Source organism: Nesoenas mayeri (assembly GCF_963082525.1).
Source record: "Nesoenas mayeri genome assembly, chromosome: 9".
Lineage (NCBI taxonomy): Eukaryota > Metazoa > Chordata > Aves > Columbiformes > Columbidae > Nesoenas > Nesoenas mayeri.
The window spans coordinates 10062566-10082481 of NC_137557.1; positions in this window are offsets into that span (position 1 = coordinate 10062566).

The following is a 19916-nucleotide window of genomic DNA, read 5'->3' on the forward strand; positions in this document are numbered from 1 at the left end:
AAATAGCTCTTTCAGGGTTAGGCTTTTTTTTTTTTTTTTTTTTTTTTTCTCCTTTCTTTTAGTCGAGTGCACAGGAGAAGTGCCCCCACCCCAGCGCACACCCAACCTCTCAGCCTGAGGGGCACCTGAACCAGCCAAAGCAGAATGTACCAGGGACACATGCAGGTAAGAGGCTGTCAGCAAGCTGGAGAAGCCCTTTGAACGAGATCCGCTGAAATGTGGTTCTGTGAAGTTCCTGTGGGTTGAGCAGAGGGGAGATGCCACCTTGGCACCGTGCAACAAGTGAACTGGTGCAATGTGGTCATGGCACTCCAGCACAGGGCTGGAGGGAAGAGCTGCCCTGGGGTTAGCACTGCTCAAGGGGGAGGATGGAAAAGGGGTTCTATCAACTTTGTAACTAGGTGAAGTTTTGTGTCAATGTATTCATTTATTATGCCTGCTTGTTCAAACAGATTCTATAGAGCATTCCAGGGCAAACATTGTTATGGCATGCTTTAAGTGACACATGTCTCCTGCCATCCTCTTGATGCATCTCTTCCTGTATGTCAAGTGAAGGGCAAACAATAAAGGAAAAGACAGAGCACTTGCTTTGCAAAATCTGCAAAGATTTCATGCCACACTAAAGCCATCGATTTGCACAGTGTGTTGTGCTTAAAGGTGATGAATTTCTTCCCTCCCAACACAGGGTAAGGATTGATTTTGCTAAGCCCTAGGATGACTTTGTAGAATGAATTCAAACACATGTCTAAGTGACTTCAACATTTTAGGCAGAAATCTTGTCTCATGATCCTATTGATCCACATCACCGTAGCAGCAAATGCCTGATAAAAACATACTAGTGCCTTGGACGTGATGACTTTAACCTTGACTCCCGCTCTGCTTCACATGGCTCTTCCTTGGAAAGCCAAGGATATTTTGAAGGAGGAGGAAATGCCAAAGTAGAGTAAAGGTTTACACTGATCTCTCCCAAATTCATTTTGCTTTTTGATCCAGTCTGGCTTGTGTTCATTGCCAGGAATGCTCAAATGCTTTCATCACGTACAGTGGCACCAGCCTTGCATGTAGTGTTGTTAGTACTAAGGTTGTTTACAAAGAACCTGCAGTTTCAGTAAGTGTAAACTGACCGCTTCTCGTGGGTGTGATTCTGCACAGCATTTAAAAATCTACTGAATGGTCGTCAGGGAGAGTAAATTTAAGTCAATGTCAAACACATGGTTGTGTACAATACAATCTAATACTTGAGTTAAGCGAGGACTCTGATTCAGCACTCTCTGCTTTCCAGAACTGAACGATACCATGTTTGTGTTATCTGATCAACAATGATAAATAATGCATCATAATATTGCATGTGATAGAAGAGCAAACAGGTTTTAACAAGAAATATAATGAAGGGAAGGAGTATACGTATTACTATTTACTTCTGACAACAAGGTTAAAGTATGCATTTTTTTATGGTAATACAAAACGCAATCCTGTAACTAATGACACTGAATTGGACATTGGAAAATAGGGACTTATATCCTTAAGAGAGCAGAAGTTCTTTGCTGTGACTAATATATTGCAAGGTTTCAACAACTGTACAACACTTTTTAAAAGTAAATGTAATGGAATATTGAGGTGTCTGCAGCACTAGATTTTCTGAGTCATTAAAAGGTTGAAATCAAATTTGCAATAGAAAAATCAGGTCAAAACATACAAATATGTTGTGACTAATCTGTTTAAATCCTTTTCTTTCAAAATATTTATATTTTTTCTAGCCCAAATGTAATCAAATTCTTACCAAATCCTGTTAAAAAGATTGCTGAATTCATATTGAGTATACTTGACACTGTTAAAAATAAAAACTCACCTGAGTTCATCAACCAAACTTTTAAATATATTTTTGTCCTGACGGGAAGCATTAATGTTCTTCAGATAACACCTAAAATGACTAAAGCATTAGGAGAGATTTTCATGTTTACCATATCCTTAATTAGAACTTCTAATTGAGTCAAAGACAATAAAGAGGTAATTTCTTTACAATAGAATAATATACTGTAATGTTTATCAAACCACATTGGTACACAGACTGTCAAAGTTACCATACAAGTACAGGATCAAACCACATCCAAACAAAAACGTAGGCACATCCTAAGCTCTATGAGTCCTTTCTTAATATCTCCAAGACTTCTGATAAGATTCCTACTAATTTACAGAAAACTATTTACAATTACCTTCCAACCTAAAATAAAAGTGAACCATAAAACCATCCAAATTTGCATGGATTAAGGCAGGCACTTAAGTCAGTACCTGGGCTCCTAAACAAAAACAATCTTGTTTGAGCACTCAGAGCTTCCACTTCTTTAAGTGAAATTGGAATGTTTAGCTGGACTCTACCTGGGTACTTAAGCATGTAACTTCATACACCCAGATTCAAAATGATGTGCCAATATACAATGCCTGATCCTACAGTTTTCTAGGCAAAAGCTCTTCTGAAGTTACTGTGATCGAATGTAGGATCTGATTTAGAATGCCAACCATCGTTTCCCTTTTTCCTTGTATTCTGTTCTCAGATGTAAAAGTAAAATCTGTAGAAATAACTCCTTAGTCCAATTCCTTTAAAAGATGTTTAGAGAGACAATGTTTTACTAATAACCTGATGTAACTCAGCTAATTCTTGGAAAACTTCTGAAATATGAGAACATTAACTGTAACAATGTAATAAGCATAAATACAGAGACTGAGAATTCACCTGTCTTGAAGAGGCATCAAGCATTATCAGTTTGAGTGGGGAATTTCTGATTAAGCTCGGTAAATTCTGTAAGCATAAATGAAATTTACTGTATATTTAAGCACTGCTGAAGTCCAGCAAGCACCTAAAGTACTTTACTACATCAGGCCATAACATGTGTATCTCTTAATTTTTAGTTTATAGCATGGATTGGTTTTTATTTTTTCTGAATCCCAGAAAATCAGTTTATTCCAAAGATCTCGGTTGATTTCCCTCTTACTGGTTTATAAGTGAATCCTCACAACACAGAAATACTAGAGAGGTCCTATGCTGAAATTCCAAAGACAGTTTAAAAAAAATTCTAAAAAATAAGGTCAGCTACCAGTTCAACCACTGTCTATACATTTCCATATACATTTCTACAGGTCTAGCTTTTGCATTACTTGTGCACCGCATGCTTCCACATAAAATATCAGGAGGAAGGCAAAGTAGACTCCCACAGAGCCAGCACCACAAACACAAGCTCTTTCAAAGCTATTTCACCATCAGAATGAGCATAAGCATTCGATTTAGCCATATTTACCAGCCTACTTTTGTTTACTAAACTAAAACACACCAGGGACTGGTGTAGGTTCTAAGGCACATCGCTACCTCCTGAAGCCTGAGCCTTTAACATGGGGCTTTTGCATGAGAAAGAAAACTTCCAATGAGATGCACAGACTATTTGCCTACAAATGTGCAACTTTGGTTATATAAGAAGTCCTGTTTAATTCAGTAAATTTAAGCTCTGACAGGATAAAACCTGATGGTTACAGGAGCACACCCTGGGATTACACACATGTGGCAAGAGAACTGAATCTAAGTGCTCAGCTGCACAGGTGTAAGAGAAAGTGTTTCTCTCTTAGGACAATGTGTGCAACACAGCGTGTGCCGTTTTCCATCTTCTTCAAAGAAACATTAGCAGGCCAGATGGAAGCAGAACACAAGCCGAGTTCATTCCACAGTCACTGTTCTAAAATGTCTATAATTTTAACAACCAACAATAAGATGTTTTGAAGTTTTTATAGTATATTATACACCTGGTATCAGTCTCTCCCATTGGCTTTTATGAGAGTTCTATAAATGGATAGAGGGTAAATTACAATCATGGAATAGGATTTTCAGCAGCATTTTGCTTCCTAGGAAATTTTTAAAATGTTTTCAAAACTGTTTGCCTTGATGCTGTATATAGTCAGCTTGCTCCAGCACAAATGCTTGAACACAAGTGTTTTGCCAAATGCTGGCAGGGGATTTTATATATGGCAGTGTTATGTTTTGAGATGGCTTAATTTAGACAAAGCAGATATCTTGACCTCACATGGCTATCAGAGTTCCTCTGGCACTTTTTCACAAGAACAGGCTTATTAGTCACGATGCCTTGGCCAAGCTCCAGGTCAGATAGACTCCTAAACTTTTAATTGCATATACAATCAACTTCATGCCCTGAATTGCTGTTTTCTGTACTTTTAAAGATATTTAACATTCTATCATTGGCCTTTCATGTTTACATGAAACGAGATGTATTAACCATTTACCTCTCAGTAAGATTCCAGTTGTCAAACACATGCCTAAATGATCGCAGTGGGTTTACAGAAAATAACTATGTATACATGAAAATTCTTGCAAGATGAAACCTAAAGGGCTTCATGTACTTTACTGGTCCCAAGAAGTGTTGCTAAATATTTCAGAAGTTATAAAAAACACTTCTTGCACTAATTCCCCAACACTTAAGACAGAACTAACTCACTGGCAGAAGCGAAGCAGAACTGTCTCAAGATTAGCTGCAGATGCAAGTCCCATCTTTGCTTATTGGTAACCTATTAAAAATACTGTAATGGTGCTGGTTACACTGCCAAATAATACAAACAATTATGAATTTATAAAAGCAATCTATCAGCCATGCAGTTTGTACATGAATAAAACTAGCTCATAAAGAATACGCACAACAAAAAATTGAATCTTTGTTCAGCTGTTAAGATCAGCATAAACAATAACTTTAAGCTACAAAATTCTAAAAATCTGGGCACATGACTGGAATACTAACTGATCCCTAGGGATGTTGATGAATCATAACTCCCAGCCTAGCTGAAAATCCATTATAATAAACTGATAATTTTTCATTATTACAAGCCTTTTCTAGAAGTCCTCACAATACTAGGACAGCGTTTATGATGGTATGTTTTCCATTTTGTCTTGATATTTTCCAGTTTTTCCACCAGCAGCTTTTCAAGTTTCAAATAGCAGATTATGAGCTGCTTATTAGTGAAACAAGCTAAAAATAATGAGCTCACTTTCATTGAAAGAAGTTCATTCAAAGAAAGTAGGCGATATACTGCTTTTGCCTAAGACACATACTGAAACTGTACAAATTGTGAGTATTTGTGAAGCTGATATAGAGAAGCTTGAAGCTCTTAGACAGTTTTACAAGAACCTAGCAGAAAATCTTGCAAAGGCACGCAGTGAATTTTTGCTGGATGCAAATTAAGAGGAATTCTTACTAATTAAATAAGAGTTCATCTTTATATTCTGGCATTAAATTCCTTCAAAACATAGAAAACCAACAGTCCCTAAGACTGTCATTAATTTATATAAATATGATAGTCTAATTCCAGTATATAGCTTTCACAAAAAGGGCACTGTTTACTCAAGAAATCTTGCTGTGTTTTTTATTTAATCCACCACTATTGTCACAATTTATGACAGCATAACGCAGTTACTAGTTCTTTAATGTGCAGATCTAGAAACCTGGATTTAACCTCTAGCTTCATCACACAGCTTCAGCAAGCCCCTTCACCTTCCCGCACATCCATTTCACCCCACTCATTACATAACATGTATGCTAAGCTTGAACAGCATTTTTTTTTTAATTATATTTTCAAATATCCTAAAAATGCACCTGCACAACTCAAAAAACCAAGGGTTGATGATCAATAGCAAAACACTCAGCTGCTTGAAGACCTGCAGAGAGAGAGATTCTATTTTGATCACTTAGCTTAGATTTGTTGGGAAGTTTCGGCTTATACATGTTAAAGAACTAATTAGTTTTAGTGGGAACCACTGTTAATATATTAGAGAGAAAAAGGCATGCCAGCAGTCTCGGAATGGAAGGATGTAGATGAAACTGCTATGCAAAGGAGGCCAAAACATTGGAAACAATGTTCACAAGATAGATCAGTATGAAATATTCAAGTAGGACAAAGCACCTGGAAGGATGGGAAAGGTAAGCTAAGCACATACAGAAATTTAGAGTTCCATTTAGGAAATGCAGTCTCAAACATTCATCTGTAGAAAATAATTCCTAATTTATAATCGCCTTGTTTCTAAGCAAGACGATTATCCAGAAATAAAATAAATCAAAACAAAATGGGTTTGATGTCTAAACCAGGTCTTTTTAAAACCATCTGTCTGGTTTAATTTGCTACCCTTTTTGCAATACTTAGGAATTAAAATGGTAAAGACATTGGAATAGTACTTAGAATGGACCTACCCAGCTTTTTTGTTTACATACCCAGCATGGGAAGCATCTACAAGTTTGTCTCACAGAATGCAAGTTTGCACAGTCTATTTCTGAAAAAGCTAAAAAGCTGATACTGCAAAACTGAGGGAAGTACTTGTCTTCCAAATCAGGTGTCATGACATGTAAACTAAGAGCTGACTCTCTGTACTTATGCATTATCATCATTGTCCAATAACATTGCTAACAAAAAGCCTAAGGTTCTTAAGGACCATATTCAGCAAATTCTTCTAACAGGTTACACTTATTATGAATAGTATGATATTTCATTGCTTTCTTCTTGGGCTTTTGAAATTCTGAGTCATCAGTACATGAATTTCACTACCAATGGTCTATTTGCATGTAAATCCATTAAGTGAATTCTAAAATATAATGTAATTGAAACTTATTATACTGAATGGAAAAAAAAAAAAAAAGTCTTATCAGATTACCTATCCCCGTGAACAGAAAACACTACCCAGAGTTTAACGTTAGGTCCTAAATGTGTTTTTTCCAAAGTTTACAGAGTCATAGAATGAGAGAATCATTTCAGTTGGAAGAGACCCTCAGGATCATCGAGTCCAACCATAACCTAACTCCAGCACTAAACCATGTCCCTAAGAACCTTGTCTCAATGCCTTTTAAACCCCTCCAGGGCTGGTGACTCCACCACTGCCCTGGGCAGCCTGTTCCAATGCCTGACAACCCTTTTCATGAAGAAGTTTTTCCTAATATCCACTCTAAACCTCCTGCAATTCTTCCCGAACATTCTTGATTAAACTGCTATCAGGATAGCACAATAGATAGAAACCCCAGGTTTCCTTCTGCCGCTTCTCCATGGCCTGTCAAGATGCTCAGACAGATTTGCTGGTTTCTTCTGTCGCTCTGTCCTAGTTGTTCATTTTCTCCTCCCTATCCAGGTTCAAAGGCTTTCTTGAAATGCTTTGCCTCCAGCCACGTTCACACTGCAGTTTCATTTGTGCTTCTCACAGCAGAGCAGCCCAGCTCACCCCTGTCATGCCTGCACGCTACGTGAGACGGGGTCTCGGTCACCTCTCAGCAGTGCTTGGTCACAAGACAAAAATGTCCCACGGTGAAGTTACTGCCACGAGTAGAAAGAAGCAAACTGATGGCTAAGGACTGTTCTGCCAGCAGAGCTCACTGCTCACAAACTACATCTAGATTAGGAGACAGTAGGGGACCACCAAGAAAAGGAAAGTAGCCAGCTCTAGAAGAGCAACCTGACTTTCTACCTACAGCCACTACAACATGTCTGTAGGTTAGATCAATGTCAGTGAACTGTCTTTTCTCACATGCTCATCTATTTGGGCAGCCCCTAGGTAAAAAGAACCACGTTACAGCCTTTGTGACTTTCTCTGTAAAATATGGGAACACTCTACTACTACATGTTTACTTGTCTTACAGCAGACTACTATCTTCTGGTAACTTGCCACTGTTAATTTCATATCGATCCCTTAAAAAGTCTCTTGTCCTAAAATGGATGTTGAATATAATACAATCACATGAATACAAAACATCTTTGGACAGCATTTTTCAATTAACATACAAAATAACAGTTATGCATTTAGAATCTGTCAGCATAATAACAAAAGCATATGTGATAAGGAAAGTATTGTGCAATGAATTCAGACAAACAATCTTTCTTGATTACATTAAGACTTTGTCTTCTGTTATGAGATCCATAAAAGAAATTCAAATACTTTTATCCACTGACATTTAGAAATGGCAGCCTCACAATGATCTTGACATGCATTTATTTTAGGGCCAGTCAAATTTTCCTTTGTATTTTCTTTTCCTTAGCTCAATCATATGGCTTTATAGACTAATTTTCAAAAGCTGAAGAAACAAATTTTAAAATTTGCCTTGCCAACACTAGAGGCAGCAGTATTTATCTTTACATGAGTGAATGTAGGTGGAAATTAAAGTAATATAAATAAGAGAATAATTGGCTTCCAAGCCTTTTTCACATTAATTCTCGTCTTCCTAAGGTCACCAGTTAGATTCCAAAGTTACAGTGTCAAGTGGAGACTATAACATCCCCTGAATAAGGGCAGAAAAGCTGTTACAAATTGCATTTTTTAAGGCAACATTTTCAAACATTTTAAAAGTTCATAGCTGGTGTTTTTCACAGAAAAACAGATTAACATTACTTATGTAAAGTGGGAGGATGGCCTTAGTCTTCAGTAAGGCCTTGGACACTATTGTAATAGAAATAACGATAGAACTGTCATAGAACCGATTAATGAAATAATGTCAAGTGTAGCTTGACATGTCTCAAAGTGACAAGTTATTTCTGCTGTCATTCATGAAGTTTAGCACGGAAGAGAATTTTCCAGTTATAGGTTTCAAATGTAGATGAGATCTTTCTTCTTTTGCTATTTGTTATCTAACACTCATTTCAAGAACCAGGACAGTTTTAAGGCTTTAAAAAGGAATACAAGGAAGAATGATCAGCAGCAGTAATATTTTGCAGAGAAAATCTGTTAAAAGGGCAAGAAACTCATTCACAGGGAAATGAAAATTATACTATTAAAGGAAGGACTGTCAGACTGAAGAAAGTTTAATAGGGAAGGTCCTTGTGCATGAGTATTGGAACTGATGTCTGATGTTTCATCCAGAAACCTGCTAGAAACAGGAAGATGTTGATTGCATTTGTTGATTAGTCAGTGCTGGGAAACATCATCGGTATTGGGAAACATTGTCAGTACTGATGAGTTTCAGGTCACTATGCAGAGGGAGCTGTGTGAACTTCAACAGTACAAATATGATTAGATTTAACAGCACAATATGCTGTTGAACATCAATAACAAAAAATGCCTACCCTAAGCTGCAAAATATCATTTAGAAATGACTAACTTTCACATAAAAGATGACTATAAGCCATTAATACGATATATCCATAAAAAAGACAGATGCAGTTCTAGTTTTAGAAGATGTTTTTCCAGAATAATCAGGAAAATAGCAATGCCAGTTTACAATGCCACTCACAAATTTTCAGTCGAGCATCTTGTACAGATCTGGTGAAGAGGCATGGAAACAGGTCCAAAGAAAGATCATCAAGGAGAAGGGAAAGCTTATCTTATGAAAAAAAGACCAAAAGATTTTGGCTTATTTTGTCAAGCAAAATGACAGATCAGCAGGAGCATAATCACAGCATGTAAATGCATCAGGGAGATAAACACCAGATATGGAAAAACCTAAATTAGCTAAGGACAAAACTGGCACAGGAACAAATGGATATTAACCGTCTGTGAATAAATTTAGGTTGGAAATTAGAAGAAGGTTTCTGATCATTAGAGCAATCAAGATTTTCAATAGTCTTCCAACTGGAATAGTGGAGGCAAAGAACCTAATTGCTTTAAAGATGAAACACAGCTTATGAAAGACTTAGCATGATATGCTCCCCTTGAGAGCTGAAGACTGAACCTCAATAAGCCAGCAACACTCTCCTTGTTTTCTGAAATTTCTCTGACTTCAGCACAAACAAACCCCAACTCTTGTTCAGTAAGACCAAAACCTTCAATGGCAAGAAGTCAAAAGTCTTCCTATTATGGCTGTGAAGGGCTTGATTGTCTTCACAGCTTCAGGAACCTTCTGCTAATAGAGCCAGACAGGAACTGACAAGTGAGTGTCACCTCTCCTCCCACTGCCCAGCCAGAACCATCGTTCTGACTACTCGCATAGCTGAGCTCTATGGTTTGAATACTCTCTCTGCCAGCCTCCTTATCGAGTCTCCCACTCAGTTGAACTGATAGTTTTGCTACGTATAAGACCTTAATAATCAGAGGAAATGTATTGCACCCATACAGCTAAACTCAATGGTTCGTGCTAAAAACACTGGAGCTTTTCCACATCTTGTATTCATGTTCCCACAAGGAGGCACAGAGGGCTTGAAATCACCAGCTGAGTTAACAGTGTGTAACAGTAAGCTTAAATTTATTTTACTAACAGCCAAAGTGTGTGTGCATGAGGATCTAAACTAGGACCTATTAGAACCAGTAGGGATATCTTCCCAGACCTCAGAGCTAAGATACAGCTTTTGCTCCGTATTACCACCACTCTTCTCTCCTGAGCTACAAAAATAAATTTGATAGTCATTATTTAAAGCATATGCTCTTAGATAAGAGAAGTCGGTGCTCTGTCTTGCAGTCCTAGTCAGGAAAAACTACTGAACTCACTTTGGACTGTTCTCTTGGAAAGGATCATAAAATGACACCTTATAGTCCCATGTCCCTTGCTAGCAGCCTGAGTCATAAGATGATTTTTGGGTTAATTCAGGCTCATAAAACTACTTCAGGATCTGATTGCTGGAGTTCCTGTCCCATTTCAGATCACGATGGCTGTGATTTACATCCCTCAGTGTATCAGACAGGCAGATGTCCATGAAAACTCCATCACAACTCGATAACATCATTACAGCCTTACAGCTCTTGGCTGCTGGCATTTGCTGCGCTGCAGTTTACCGAGCATCACTATTACTCATATTGCAGAATTGCAGGAGTCATGCCAGCAAAGAGTTTCCAAACAGGTGAGATCACTGCATAGTGACCAGTCAAAAGCATATTGCTGGATTTACTGAGCAAGGAAATAGGACAGTCATTTGATGAGTTAAGTAATTCTTCTTGCCAGTACACAAAAAAATGAACCCTTATTTCCAAAGTGGTTTATAGTTGTCGAAGAGTAACAAAATTTTACTGCCCTCTTCTCAATAGTCATTGACAAATATCAGAAATAAAGTTTCAAATACAGTTCTGAGTAATTAACTCAGACTCATTAATCATCACAGAAAAAAAAAAAAATGTACATTCAGGTTGTTGCATGTATATTTTGTGTATTTGCTAAGCACCAACCTAAGTAATTTTTTGTGAATTTACAAATGTGAGTATTTACTATTGCTTCTTGCACACAATCCTGCTCAAGTTCCATCCCGTATAAGCATCATTTGTAGAATTAGAGAGCGGGATTACATTACTGAAGTGGCCAACCAGACAAGACAGACACAGACTAGAAAGACTATGTACACCAAGACAAAGTTTGTCAAATGGCTAAAAAGTGTGTAGCTAGTGTGCCCACTGAACAATTGCAATTGGCTGAAGAACTGCAAATAGAAAATATGGGAATAATAAGGTTTTTTCTAACTTTTGCACAGCTCTTCACAAGGGTATAGAGTGCTTGGCTTACACTAATAAACAATCAACTTTTTTGATTTAAACAGAGTTGAATGGCTGCATGGTGCTTTCGATGTATCTCTTCTGACAGCTGTTCTTTGGTTTCTATTCTTTCTTGCTAAGTCATCAGTTCTAACAATTAAAATCCTACCTAGCATTTCAACAGACAAGAAAATAGTTGCTTCAGCTGCATAATCATTTGGACAGGGGTCAGCAGGAATTGCAAAAGGAACACATTTACACTCATCTACAAGTGGAACCTGAGCACTGTTACTTTTTTCACTATGACATTTATATAACAGATTCCAGTCTATGTTTTATTTTGAAACCATTGAGATGGTGGCTGAACTATCATTCCCACTTCAGCTGACAATTAAATACATACCTATCAAAGACCTGCTAATGCTTTACAGAATACTCTAAGTTTACTAGTCAGAGGCATATTTTCTGTGGGTTCTTTTGATTCTTTGTAACTCACACTTCTTGAAAAGCAATAGAGTCACTGCTTAAGGGTTCATCTACCCTTGTCATTTGTTTCTCCTCAAGTAATTAAATAGTTTTCATAAAGGACAAAATAAATATATTACAGATAATAAATAAATTCTGCTCTGACTTATATTCACAGGTTTTCACTAAATAACAGGAGAAACATTTATTTAGTGGATCTTGTTACCATTTCTTTCTCCACAGTTTCAGTTCTGGGGAAACCATTGGAATTTGTGCTTATGGGCAGTAAAATAGTTTCTGGAATATGAGAAGCATCATTTCAAAACAGTAAATTCATCAAAGATTTCTGTCTTATGTCACCTTCTTATCAATACTCATTATTGGCAGAGAATCATGGCATCATGTACTCATGTACTACAAGATTAGTTTAAAAAGATGCTACTCTATGTTCATCTACTCCTCATCCAGTGTAATCCTAGTTCCAGTAAAAATTGGTGAGAAAGATACCATTCATTTCAGTGCAATTGGCATTTTGTTTAGAATCTTTCAATGGGAAGCATTGTTCCTTGCCCCAAGGTAGTTTTAAAGGGATATCGTCATTCTGTGAACACTCAGCAATAACTGGTGTAGAAGTAGGCTAAATTCTGCTTTGGGGATTTGTACTTGTGCCACAAACAAATGGAGTGTCAACATTATCTACTTTTTGCAGAAATAGTTGAAAGATTAAAATACCTAGTGTACAGTTTGAAGGCTTTTAAATATGATCTACTGTCTATAAGAAAGACAGGTTGCATTGTTTTCAGATAATTTCTTCCAATAGGTTAGATAAGAAAAGCATTCAATCAATTACACAATTTTGTGAAACTGTTATTTACTGATTGGATTTGAAAGACAACATCTGGCTCAGATGTGAGGAGAAAGTTGTTTGAAGCATAATCAGCTGCATGTGGGAACAAAGGGCCAGTCAGTTCAGCATGTGGGAAAGGTCCTGGTAGGGCCATTACGGCCACTGAAGTCCATTTGCCCAGCAAAGATGGAATCCTCCCAAGTATGCATGTGCCAGGTCTTAAGTCTTTCCCTGGCACTGCTCAGGGTTTTATCAGCTACTTACAAATCATTTACACTGGCACCAGCCCCAGATGGATTGGATTTCTACTTAAATGCAAGTGCTGTCCAAAACCGTTCTGGATCCACATGCACAATGAAGTAACCTCCAGTGGTTATGGCAGTACTACACAGAGATCTGGGGTTACGTTCCTTTTTTGCCACTGCCACAGATTTTCTACGTGAACTTGGGCAAGGCACTTATTGCCTATGTGCCTCTGTTCTCCATCAGTAAGACGGGAACAAAAGGACTTCCATCCTCACAGAGTGTTATCCAGATGTAAGAAAACATATAGAAGCACACAGTCATGCAGTTATGTACACTAGTTTTTTTTTAGTCTCCTTAACTAAACTCAGATAAAACACTCTAGCGGACATAGGAATTTAAGATTAACACCTTTACATCACCTGGAGCACATCCTCAGCCACATGATTCTTTGTTACAGTATCAAAAAGCAGCCATGAGAGTGGGCCAGCCAGTTAAAGTAGCTATGAGACACACAGCCCAGCCATTAGAGCACTTCTGCAGGAGAAGGAATATGCCAAAGGTGTCCTAAATATCACTGTGGTTACCACCTGCTTTAACAGCCTTTATCTGCAGAAAGACACTAAATCTTCAGAGTAGGTATAAATCTCAGTCTGCCCCATGGGTAAAGGAGGATACAGACATTCTCTTCCACCCTCATTTCTTAAGCTACACTAGGAAAGACAGTTTCAACCAAACTTGCTGTTAAGAGCCATAGCTTTTGCTTTAAGTACTTCTCAGTTTTGAATGCACTTCTTTATCATTAGACTGTTTGAGCTGTAAGCTGCTGCTTCTGGAATCGCAGACCAGCTCTCCAGGGAAGATCAGCAGGCTCTCAAAAAGATAGGATACTTGGATCTCAATTCCCTGTGGAGATTCTTCTTTAGGAGAAGGAAGCAGTCCTGAGTCCTATTCCCTCTACATGCTGCCTTCAGAACTATTACCACTAATGATCATACCAAAAGTTATCTGTCGTGGGTCAGAGATGGAAAACAGAATAAAATCAGATAGATCTTGAGTTGAATGAAACAGATCACTGCAACTTTCTGATTTACACCCCATCTCTGACATATGCAGAGACTCTTATTTCAAGGGATGATACAGAAATAATTAAAAGAAAATCTGGTGCAAGTTATTAGGAAAAAAAAAAAACAACAGATAAATAACTTAATGTCATGGATTAATATTTAATATTGCTATTTAGCAATAAAAGATTTTTTTTCCATCAAATGCTGAAATACAGAACATACTGAAAACATCCAGAAACCACTAAACCAAATTGTTTTAAGAAGAAGCTACATGGCTTTTTAGAGGGGGAACAGGAGAAAAGAAAAAAAAAAAAAGAAGAGAGGGCACTGCTGCTGGCTAAGTATTTGTTAATTTTTCATGTGAATTTATTGCATATGTAAGTGATTGAATTAGTAGCACTGACAGGAACCCAGGCACAGTAAAAGCTTCCTGCTACTGACACAGCAGTGCTGGAGCTGCACAGCCCTGGCCATTAGCGATCCCGCTGCCCAAGCCCTGAGCCTGGCTCTGAAACCGAGTCTGCAGAGCAGACTGGAACCAGCCTGAGCAAGGCATCGCTTCTGCGGTGGGAATTCTCAGACATCCATAACAAAGACTAGGATGAGACCACTACACTTTTTTAGGTTAATGACCTCATTTGGACTCTGAGGCCAGCCTCCAGGGAAGAAAGTCCAGTGCGAGCTAGTATCATGCTACCAAAATACTGCAAGGTAAGTTTTGGGGGAAAATGTTAAGAGGATTTTGTGTTTTATGGTGAAAAGACTCAATGCAAAAGGGTGTCAGAAACAGCCAGCTTGCAGAAGAGACTGTATGGTACAGAAATCAGAATGATTTCCCACTTTTGAGAAAGGAGGGTCGTTTCCAGACACTCAGAGGCTGAGCTGTGAAGTCTGGATCTTCTACCAGAGAGTGACAGATCGCTTCAGAACAGTGAGGCTTTGAGAGCAAACTAGGGAAATGTAAATTGCCTATCTGCTAATCTAAGCATGCAAGTCTATTGCCAAATATTACCATCTAAAAGGAATATAGGTATCATGGCTGCCATGAAGTCCTAAGGGAGGCTCATAACCTTTTGGAAACCCTTTCGGAAACCCTTTCCTCCTTCCCTGCAAGATATTAACCTTTTGCCAATGTCGGTGCTTCAATCTATGTAAAGAAATCGTATGCACAGTAATAGTTGGGGACTAGTAGAAACAAAACTGTGCAAAACATCAGGGATGCAGTGTGTTGTGTGAATTGTGTATAAAAACCTCATCTCCAAGAATAGATACAGATCTTAAAAAAAAAAAAAAAAAGCCACACAGTATTTCAAATGCATTATGAATGTGCAGATGAGCAGCCATGGGGAAACACTCCGTTGCCGTCTTATACATTCCTGTAGCGTCAGATTGTGACAACTTAGAAATAGCTCATATTACATTCTTGTAAGAGTAATGCTGCTGGATTTAATGGTACTGCTAATGGGGTAAGATTTTTCTTTGAGTACGGGTGCATTAAACCAGCCCTCAGTCACCACTTCCTGGTTACTGCTTGTGGTTTGTTCTCTAGAGCAAACATGTATTTCTCTCACTTGAAACTTCTGCTTGTTCTGAAAAATAGTAATTGCTTAATATTTTCCTTTTCACTGCATTCAGCCTCATGGAAGGAGGGTTTCTTTTTAAGCAAATCATTTTACATGTGGAAGAGTGGAAAAGAATTACTGTTCTTCGATTAGCAGTGGTAGAGCTTCACTTAACGCATTCTTTTTTTCGGTAGGTCTAGACAGCCTCTTCTAAAATTTCATTTAGATATCACTTGTAATTCATTTGAACAATTTTAGCCACTTAGTAAAGTTACTTCAATATTTTCCTTTTTATTGAAAGTTATTGCACTGCTGCAAGCAAGGTATTTTGTGTGATGAATTTCCACATGGTTGATCCCAAAGGAGAGAGGAAAAAAACACAAAAGACCCCCAAACTAAATTCTAATCTAATTTAACAATAGCTGTAAGGGAAATGAGGAAATATTAGTTACTCTAGAGTCTCAGTCTCATGGTAACACGAAAAATGAAGCTGATTATCCAGAAATTTTAACTAGTGTAAGTTTTCACCTATATATACAAATGTCTGTGAGCAACTATAGACAAAACCCAGCAGAAGCTCCCATTGAACAATGACATTGTACCAATGACAAAATTCAGGAGCTAGGATTGAGATACACGTTATAAATACAGACTGAGGTGCACATCTAATAGTAAAACTAGCAAATGTTTTTGACATTTGAACCATACCTGAAGTTACAAAATGTGTTCTAATACACTGACAGATTTTGAGTCTAGAAGCATCCATTTATTGTCATCTCATATGACCCATATCATAATACAGGCTGTTAAACTTCACTTACTGATTTTCAAGATCAAGACAGCTTAAATGAGAATAGCATATACTCTGGCAAAGCATCCAGTTTAAGCTTACACACCTAAAGCAATGGGAAATCTACTATTAATTGCTCAAGGTATTCCAGTAGTGATTCTCCAGATTGTTCACAGTATTCCTAGTGAGTATTAGCAACTTACTATAACATTTCTTTCATACTCATACAGAATACGTTATAAACTATCTTACAAGAATATAATAAAGCAGATAATATTTTTAGAATTCTCAGGTAAGATGAATTATGATGAGAAGGTGTTTAATTATGTTTAAAGGAACGGAGAGCACATCTGAGTCAGAACCTGTGTAAATAAGGACGTGAAAGAATCAGTTTAAAGTCTGTATCTTCTTGTTCCCAACACAACATTTCAGTTCATTTACCGTGGACAAAAGCGGCAGTTGGAGGAGTCAGAGGAATAACCCTCAAGGCAGCAGCCGCCTCTTGCTGTATAAGGCACAAAATGATCTTACAGTGTAAAAGTTTCCATTGCTTTTGGAAGAACCAGGATTTCACCTCTAGTCTCGTGGGAGGGAATTGTGACCAACTTTTAGAAAACAGCTGGGTCAAGAAATAGGAAGGCTGCTTTGTAGAGTGAACTTAAAATCTAGTCACATGTGTGTGCCTGGAGTGTGTATTCCTGTACGTCATACTAAGGAAAACGTAAACTGCCTACTCTGAAGTAGTTTGAACATCCATCTATTTTAGAATATTCTCAGAAAGTCCCTGGTAATGAGATTTTTTACACTCCAATTAAGAGAATAGGATGTGATGGTCTCTAAGCCTGGAAGCAATTCCCACTAACGATAATCTGGACAAGGATACAGATAAAGAACTCCTCTCTTCCATATACATGGAAAGAAAACAAGGTTATTCAACCAGTTGCAAAAAATGGAAAAAAACATTTTTATCCACACTTGGAATGAAAGCAAAAGACAAAGGAGTTTGAACTTGTCAGTAAAAGAAAGATGTTAGCGTATGTCCTGATCTGGGAAGAATAATCAATATTTAAAGACACTAAATAGACTATAGTTGGAGACAGTCCTCTCATCAAGAGAATGCTAGAAGCCAAGAAAAGACCAGAGGAAAGCTGAAAGGAGAAATTACATTGTGCTGGTAAATCAAGGTAACAATAAACACAGGTTAAAATAGAAAATATGTTGACTCTACTACTAAACTCTTCTTTCCCTACTCAGTGGAAAGGAAAAATATCACATGCATTATTACCCACTCCCACTGCTTATCATTTATGATAACCAATACCACCAGTACTTACAACACTAACTCTGTTCCGTGCTTTCCAATTACATTCACTGGATTCATTTCTATCCTGTCAACTCCATGAAGACATCAGTTTCTTGTATTAATTCCCTTCTCCCCATCTATTGACATAAATAGAAGTCATTTCTGTACAGCTAATACCAAAATGAAGTGCACTGATTTGGAAATCTACTGTGTACGAGTGGAACAGAAATGGAGTCACCTTGCATGCAAAATACAGTTTGAACATTCACCTGAACTAGTCAGTTAGGAACTACTATAGAAGCTTATATATTTTGAACAATATGATATTCAATTTATTTCAGAAATGACTCGATCTCATTAACTCAAGCCAAAACACACCTACCATGTATTTTTAAGGCTGGATTAGGATTGAAGGGATGTTTTCACTATTCCCTCAGGACAATACAAAGGCAAAAAACCCTCTACAGGGACTCAGTAGTTGAATAAACTTGTTTAAGAAGCAACGCCTACTTGTTTTTTTTAGAACAGTCTCAGCAGACCTCAGGTAGCGCAACAAATCTCTGCCTGGATGCTGTCAGCCTTACTTAGCTAAAGCAGCTCTTTGCCTCGAATTTCTAACAGGTTGACCAATTATTTTTTTCCTCTCCCAATTCCTTTAATTGTATTTATCCAGCAGCAACAGTTGATACTTAATAATTCACTGACAAGATTATGTGCCTGTACCTTTCCCTTGCCACTGTATTTACTCAAAACAAAGCTATTCAAATAAGCCTTAATCAAGACAGATCATTCTACTACACTGTGTTTGCACAAATCTGCTTGGATCCTTTCATCTGGCAACACCACCAGTGAAGCCCCGGACTGGCAGGGCAAACCAGGTTTATTGTGATGGGGCAGTGGTGCCACATCTAGCTGACTTAAAGTCACCTGGGTTCCCTAAGTACTCAGCTACTGAACAAACAATGCAGGTGTAGGGCTTTGTCCTGCACTGTAATTGTTCAGAGCCTGTGACTGTAACTGTACGTGATGGTGAGCAGTTCCCTGGCAGCGGTGGATGTAAAGAACACTGTCAGTCGTTAGCTGGAAATTCCCAGGGAAAGCCACCCTTTTCTAAACCTTAATTTATCACAATTAGGGGTTAAACTGCAGGTAAAACTACTGGAAATAGAATTACTAAAACATAAAGTAATTAAAAGATTTATCAGTAACTACAGAGCACTGAGTCTTACTTAACTGATGCCCATCTCCTGAATACTATCTCAGCATTATTTAAATAACATTTTGACAATCCAACATATCAAGTCATACTGAAAAGTTTTCCCAGAAACAGAATGTGATGCATTAGTGACAGCATTTGAGGCATGTGCGATTCCCCCCTTATATCAGCCGTGTGGGATCCTACCACACTAGCCAACGTAACTTAATTAAAGCTCACTGTCATGGACACATGTAGTTGTCCTTTGGAAAAAGGAGATCATTTTACTGAGTAATGGTATGTGTTCCTTTAATAACTTTTACATCCCTTTCACTCCATCATGTTCCACAAAAAATAGCATTTAAAGGGCTTTCTGCACGAAGAGTGATTATGAGTTGAAGTTAATTCAGTGCCAAAGACTTACCAATACATCAAACAGTGACAATACAGTGGAAAGAAACAAAGAATTTCAACAGCTCCAAGAAATAACTTGAATATTCTACCATGAGACAGAATCTTCTACCCTTTGATCTGAAATTGTGGATGCTGTATATTTTATGCTCTAAGCACTAAAAAAGAATATAATGAGCAGATGCGAAAGTAAAACAACTGTTTTTAAAAACATATAATCATGGAAACATTTGGGTTGGAAAAGACCTTTAAGATTGAGTCCAACCATTCACCCAGCACTGCCAAGTCTCCCTCTAAACCACGTCCCTGAGAACTTCATTGACACATCTTTTAAATACCTCCAGGGCTGGTGACTCCACCACTTCCCCGGGCAGCCTGTTCCAATCCCTGGAAACCTTTTATGTGAAGAAATTTTTACATGTATACACTTAACAGTAAACTCTTTTAGCCAATACGTGTTTGTGGGAACTTTCTGTTAGTCAACATCAATCTGTACATGAGTCCATGACAGTGAGCAGGCAAGGCCACTGCAGTTCATGCTGCAGAGGTTGTACCCTTCTGGAACTTCTTAGAGTATATTTTATCAGTACAGCAACCCGAAGTTCAAGCATCTTGAAAAA